The sequence below is a fragment of the Oncorhynchus mykiss genome, chromosome 15 (assembly GCF_057628025.1).
Source record: "Oncorhynchus mykiss isolate SJ-2025 chromosome 15, ASM5762802v1, whole genome shotgun sequence".
NCBI lineage: Eukaryota > Metazoa > Chordata > Actinopteri > Salmoniformes > Salmonidae > Oncorhynchus > Oncorhynchus mykiss.
The window spans coordinates 45,657,501-45,665,000 of NC_143036.1; the positions used below are offsets into that span (position 1 = coordinate 45,657,501).

A 7,500-nucleotide genomic window follows, 5' to 3' on the forward strand; every position below is an offset into this window, starting at 1 on the left:
CGTACATCTCACATTGTCCGTTATCATTTGAGTATGTATTGCTGTGGTGTATGGCTGTTTGTTTATTGGTGGGAAAAGGGGATACCAAGCCAAGTCACCCTTGGGCATACATTACCTGTAGGAAAACTTTGTCTAAATACCCTAGTTAGAACTGGGCGGACCACCCACTTTATTGGTTAGTTAGCTAGCTGTTCTTGAAGCAGGCAAGACTAGCTTACCGTAATTTCTGGACTATTAAGCGCACCTGAATATAAACCACACCCACTGAATTAAAAAAAATATGTATTTTTTAGATAAATAAGCCGCAGGTGCCTACCGAAACAAATGAACTTTAAACGAAACACGGCTTGTAACAAAAATAAATAGGCTTTTAAACGAAACACGGCTTGTAACAAAAATTTAAAAAATAGCGGTAAACAATAGCCTACCAAGAAAGTCATTGGTCACTATCTTCCTCCTGTGCACTGAAACCACTGAAGTCATCTCCTTCGGTGTCGGAGTTGAATAGCCTCAGAATTGCTTCATCCGATGTTGGATCGCTGCCCTCTTCAACACGCAGCAGTCCAGCCTTTCGAAACCCGTTGATGATAGTGGATTTTTTGACAATGCTCCACGCTGTCAGCAGCTCTATTTCCTTTTCCAACAGCCAGATCGATCGCCTTCAACTTGAAAGCTGCATCATATGCATTTCTCCGTGTCTTTGCCATGATGAGGGTGACAAAATGACTACCGTAATCAGAATGATGGGAAGTTTGAGCGCGCTCGATTTACGTCACATTATGTGACGGTGCTCAGTTTTTTGGCGGCATGAATCTTGTGAAAGCGGGAAAATCCATAAATTAGCCGCATCATTGTATAAACCGCAAGGTTCAAAGCGTGTAGCGGCTTATAGTCCGGAAATTATGGTAGTTTTTTTTGTTGTTGATATTTATTCATTTATTAGTTATTTCCTTGGGTACAGCTCAGCCCACCCCCCCCCCGTAATTTGCTTTCTAATGATCATGATCTTTTCGTCAAAGAAGTTAATGAATTTATCACTGCTGAAGTGAAAGCCATCTCTTCGGGTATGCTGCTTTTTAGTTAGCTTTGCGACAGTATCAAAAATGATTTTGGGATTGTTCCTATTTTCCTCTAAGTTGGAAAAATAGGATCGGGCAGCAGTGAGGGCTCTTCGATACTGCACGGTACTGTCTTTCCAAGCTAGTCAGAAGACTTCCAGTTTGGTGGAGCGCCATTTCCGTTCCAATTTTCTGGAAGCTTGCTTCAGAGCTCAGGTATTTTCTGTATACCAGGGAGCTAGTTTCTTATGACAAATGTTTTTGGTTTTTAGGGGTGCGACTACATCTAGGGTATTGCGCAAGGTTAAATTGAGTTCCTCAATTGGTTAACTGATTTTTGGTGGTTAACTGATTTTTGTACTCTGACGTCCTTGGGTAGGCGTAGGGAGTCTGGAAGACCATCTAGTGATCTTTAGGTTGTCCGAGAATTTACGACTTTTGATGATCCTTGGTTGGGGTCTGAACAGATTATTTATTGCGATTGCAAACGTAATAAAATGGTGGTCCGATAGTCCAGGATTATGAGGAAAAACATTAAGATCCACAACATTTATTCCATGGGACAAAACTAGGTCCAGAGTATGACTGGCAGTGAGTAGGTCCGGAGGCATGTTGGACAAAACCCACTGAGTCGATGATGGCTCCGGAAGCCTTTTGGAATGGGTCTGTGGACTTTTCCATGTGAATATTAAAGACACCAAAAATGTGACTATTATCTTCCATGACTACAAGGTCCGATAGGAATTCAGAGAACTCAGTGAGGAACACTGTATATGGCCCAGGAGGCCTGTAAACAGTAGCTATAAAACGTGATTGAGTAGGCTGCATAGATTTCATGACTAGAAGCTCAAAAGACGAAAAGTTTTTTTTTTTGGTAAATTAAAATTTGCTATCATAAATGTTAGCAACACCTCCGCCTTTATGGGATGCACGGGGGATATGGTCACTAGTGTAACCAGGAGGTGAGGCCTCATTTAACACAGTAAATTAATCAGGCTAATGCCTTGTTTCAGTCATGCCAATCACATCAAGATTATGATCAGTGATTAGTTCATTGACTATAACTGTCTTGGAAGTGAGGGATCTAACATTATTAAGTAGCCCTATTTTGAGATGTGAGATATCACAATCTCTTTCAATAATGGCAGGAATGGAGGAAGTCTTTATTCCAGTGAGATTGCTAAGGCGAACACCGCCATGTTTAGTTTTGCTCAACCTAGGTCGAGGCACAGACACGGTCTCAATGGGGATATCTGAGCTGACTACACTGACTGTGCTAGTGTCAGACTCCACTAAGCTGGCAGGATGGCTAACAGCCTGCTGCCTGGCCTGCACCCTATTTCATTGTGGAGCTAGGGGAGTTAGAGCCCTGTCTATGTTCGTAGATAAGATGAGAGCCCCCCTCCAGCTAGGATGGAGTCCGTCACTCCTCAAGAGGCCAGGCTTAGTCCCAGAAAGTGGCTAGGAAAAACTCCCTAGAAAGGCAGGAACCTAGGAAGAAACCTAGAGAGGAACTAGGCTCTGAGGGATGGCCAGTCTTCTTCTGGCTGTGCCGGGTAGCGACTATAAGAGTACATGGCCATTTATGGCCAGATTGTCCTTCAAGATGTTTAAACATTCATAGATGACCAGAAGGGTCAAATAATAATCACAGTGGTTGTAGAGGGTGCAACAAGTCAGTACCTCAGGAGTAAATGGTAGTTGGCTTTTCATAGAGCATTCAGAGGTCGAGACAGCAGGTACGGTAGAGAGAGAGAGTCGAAAACAGCAGGTCCGAGACAAGGTAGCACATCCGGTGAACAGGGTTCCCTACTTACCTTCTCCTTATAGGCTGACTTGTCATAGTTGGTTATCAGGCTTACAACCGTTGTATCATCAGAAAACTTGATGATGGAGTTGTGGGTGAACAGGGAGTACAGCAGAGGGCTGAGGAGGTCTGGGGGGCCCCTGTGTTAAGGGTCAGTGTGGAAGAGGTGTTGTTGCCAATCACAGCATGTGGTCTGCTGGTCAGGATGTCCAGGATCCAGTTGGAGAGGGTGGTGTCACATTCTGAACATAGTTCTGTTATTTTATTCTTTGTTTTAGTATGGTCAGGGCGTGAGTTGGGGTGGGCAGTCTGTTTGTTTTTCTATGTTGTTTTTTGTGTTCGGCCTAGTATGGTTCTCAATCAGAGGCAGGTGTCGTTAGTTGTCTCTGATTGAGAATCATACTAAGGTAGCCTGGGTTTCACTTTTGGTTTGTGGGTGTTTGTTTCCGTGTGAGTGTTTGGGCCACACAGTACTGTTTCGGTTTTCGTTTTGTTCACATCGTTTATTGTTTTGTATTTCAGTGTTCAGTTCATTTCAATTACATATCATCATGAAGACTTACCACGCTGCGCTTTGGTCCGATCCTTACTCCTCCTCAGACGAAGAGGAGGAATTCCGTTACACGTGGTGTCCAGACCCAGGGCTCTGAGCTTGGTGTCGAGCTTTGAGGAAACAATAGTGTTGAATGCTGAACAGTGGTCAATGAGCATTATTCTTACATAGGTGTTCCTCTTGTCCAGATGTGTTACAACCATTTGAATAGTGATTGAAATGGTGTATTCCGTGGATCTGTTGCAGCAGCAAACAAATTGGGGTGGGTCCAGTTTGCCTGGCATGCTGGCCTTGATGTGGGCCACGACCAGTCTCTCGAAGCACATCTTGATGACCACGGTGAACGTGATGGGTGATACTCATTTGGGCATGTCACCTTGTTATTCTTTGGCACTGGAACGATGGTGGTCTCCTTGAAGCAGGTGGGGACTACAGCCTGGGACAGGGACAGGGACAGGTTGAAGATGTCCGAGAAGATAGCTACAGTGCCTTGCGAAAGTATTCGGCCCCCTTGAACTTTGCGACCTTTTGCCACATTTCAGGCTTCAAACATAAAGATATAAAACTGTATGTTTTTGTGAAGAATCAACAACAAGTGGGACACAATCATGAAGTGGAACGACATTTATTGGATATTTCAAACTTTTTTAACAAATCAAAAACTGAAAAATTGGGCTTGCAAAATTATTCAGCCCCCTTAAGTTAATACTTTGTAGCGCCACCTTTTGCTGCGATTACAGCTGTAAGTCGCTTGGGGTATGTCTCTATCAGTTTTGCACATCGAGAGACTGACATTTTTTCCCATTCCTCCTTGCAAAACAGCTCGAGCTCAGTGAGGTCGGATGGAGAGCATTTGTGAACAGCAGTTTTCAGTTCTTTCCACAGATTCTCGATTGGATTCAGGTCTGGACTTTGACTTGGCCATTCTAACACCTGGATATGTTTATTTTTGAACCATTCCATTGTAGATTTTGCTTTATGTTTTGGATCATTGTCTTGTTGGAAGACAAATCTCCATCCCAGTCTCAGGTCTTTTGCAGACTCCATCAGGTTTTCTTCCAGAATGGTCCTGTATTTGGCTCCATCCATCTTCCCATCAATTTTAACCATCTTCCCTGTCCCTGCTGAAGAAAAGCAGGCCCAAACCATGATGCTGCCACCACCATGTTTGACAGTGGGGATGGTGTGTTCAGGGTGATGAGCTGTGTTGCTTTTACGCCAAACATAACGTTTTGCATTGTTGCCAAAAAGTTAAATTTTGGTTTAATCTGACCAGAGCACCTTCTTCCACATGTTTGGTGTGTCTCCCAGGTGGCTTGTGGCAAACTTTAACCGACACTTCTTATGGATATCTTTAAGAAATGGCTTTCTTCTTGCCACTCTTCCATAAAGGCCAGATTTGTGCAATATACGACTGATTGTTGTCCTATGGACAGAGTCTCCCACCTCAGCTGTAGATCTCTGCAGTTCATCCAGAGTGATCATGGGCCTCTTGGCTGCATCTCTGATCAGTCTTCTCCTTGTATGAGCTGAAAGTTTAGAGGGACGGCCAGGTCTTGGTAGATTTGCAGTGGTCTGATACTCCTTCCATTTCAATATTATTGCTTGCACAGTGCTCCTTGGAATGTTTAAAGTTTGGGAAATCTTTTTGTATCCAAATCCGGCTTTAAACTTCTTCACAACAGTATCTCGGACCTGCCTGGTGTGTTCCTTGTTCTTCATGATGCTCTCTGCGCTTTTAACGGACCTCTGAGACTATCACAGTGCAGGTGCATTTATACGGAGACTTGATTACACACAGGTGGATTGTATTTATCATCATTAGTCATTTAGGTCAACATTGGATCATTCAGAGATCCTCACTGAACTTCTGGAGAGAGTTTGCTGCACTGAAAGTAAAGGGGCTGAATAATTTTGCACGCCCAATTTTTCAGTTTTTGATTTGTTAAAAAAGTTTGAAATATCCAATAAATGTCGTTCCACTTCATGATTGTGTCCCACTTGTTGTTGATTCTTCACAAAAAAATACAGTTTTATATCTTTATGTTTGAAGCCTGAAATGTGGCAAAAGGTTGCAAAGTTCAAGGGGGCCGAATACTTTCGCAAGGCACTGTATGTCCGGATTGTTATTAAGGGTACAACATCATCAACACATTTCCTAATGAAGCCTGTGACTGACGATTTATATTCCTCAATGTTGATGTATAATCAAGTGGGATGGAACCAATTGGCCACTTTACCTATTGCCATTGATGTGATATAGCTGCCCAGTAAAGCAAGTGCAACTGCTGCCCAGTGGGAAGCAACAGTGGGAAGCACCACAAAACAACACGGTTGCACTTGTCATTCACACCGGCTTGTTGTTATGCTAGCCAATTGGCATGTCAAGGTGACATTCAGATTTCAGATGGTGACCAATACTTCTCCCTCGTCCATGGAAAAAAACACTTTCTTTTACAAATTGTAACTAGACAGCATGAACTAGCTAGCTGGTAAGGGCTTATCAGGATGACGCTAACATTATTTTACAAGTTTTAACTAGTGCCATCCTGCTGTTGTTGTCAGCTAGACAGCATAAACTAGCTAGCTGGGAAAGGCTCACCAGGTTTACTCTCATCTGCACAACATACAGTGCATTCAGAAAGTGCATTCAGAAATACATAAGTATTCAGACCCTTTGCTATGGGACTCCAAATTGAGCTCAGGTACATCCTGATTCCATCCTTGAGATGTTTCTACAACTTGATTGGAGTCCACCTGTGGTAAATTCAATTGATTGGACATGATTTGAAAAGGCACAAAACTGTCCACATAAGGTCCCAAAGTTGACAGTGCATGTCAGAGCAAAAACCAAGCCATGAGGTGGAAGGAATTGTCCGTAGCGCTCCGGGACAGGATTGTGTTGAGGCACAGATCTGGGGAAGGGTACCAAAAAATGTCTGCAGCATTGAAAGTCCCAAAGAACACAGTGGCCCCCATCATTCTTAAATGGAAGACGTTTGGAACCACCAAGGCTCTTCCTAGAGCTGGCAGCCCGGCCAAGTTGAGCAATTGGGGGAGAAGGGCCTTGGTCAGGGCAGTAACCAAGAACCCGATGGTAACTTTGACAGAGCTCCAGAGTTCCTCTGTAGAGATGGGAGAACGTTCCAAAAGGACAACCGTCTCTGCAGCAGTCCATCAATCATGTCTATATGGTAGAGTGGCCAGACGGAAGCCACTACTCAGTAAAAAGCACATGACAGCCCTCTTGGAGTTTGCCAAAAGGCAGCTAAAGACTCTCAGACGATGAGAAACAAGATTCTCTGGTCTGATGAAAACAAGATTGAACTCTTTGGCCTGAATGCCAAGCGTCACGTCTGGAGGAAACATTGCACCATCCCTATGGTGAAGCATGGTGGTGGCAGCATCATGCTGTGGGGATGTTTTTAAGCGGTAGGGACTGGGAGACAGGTCAGGATTGAGGGAAAGATGAACGGAGCAAAGTACAGAGAGGTCCTTGATGAAAACCTACTCCAGAGTGCTCAGGACCTCAGACTGGGGTGAAGGATTGCTTTCCAACAGGACAACAACCCTGAGCACACTGCCAAGACAACACAGGAGTGGCTTCGGGACAAGTCTCTTAATGTCCTTGAGTGGCCCAGCCAGAGTCCAAACTTGAACCCGATCTAAAATCTCTGGAGAGACCAGAAAACAGCTGTGCAGCAACGCTCCCCATCCAACCTGACAGAGCTTGAGAGGATCTGCTTCAGAGGAGAAACACCCTAAGTACAGGTGTGCCAAGGTTGTAGCGACATACACAAGAAGACTTGAGGCTGTAATCACTACCAAAGGTGCTTCAACAAAGTTCTGAGTAAAGGGTCTGAATACTTATGTAAATGTGATATTTCTGTTTTTTTCTTTTATGAAATTGCTAACATTTCTAAAAACCTGTTTATGCTTTGTCATTATGTGTTATTGTGTGTAGAATGATGAGAAAAATAAACAATTTAATACATTTTGGAATAAGGTTGTAATGTTCCAAATTTGGAAAAAGTCAAGGGTCTGAATACTTTCCCAATGCACTCACAAACATTGTTCTAACA

At 43.6% G+C, this 7,500-nt stretch overlaps 1 pseudogene; it reads right to left on the bottom strand.

Annotated features, from left to right (window-relative positions):
• Positions 1–7,482: 7,482 nt before the first annotated feature.
• Positions 7,483–7,500, bottom strand: part of LOC149977924 (28S ribosomal RNA) — a 1,931-nt pseudogene continuing 1,913 nt past the window's right edge.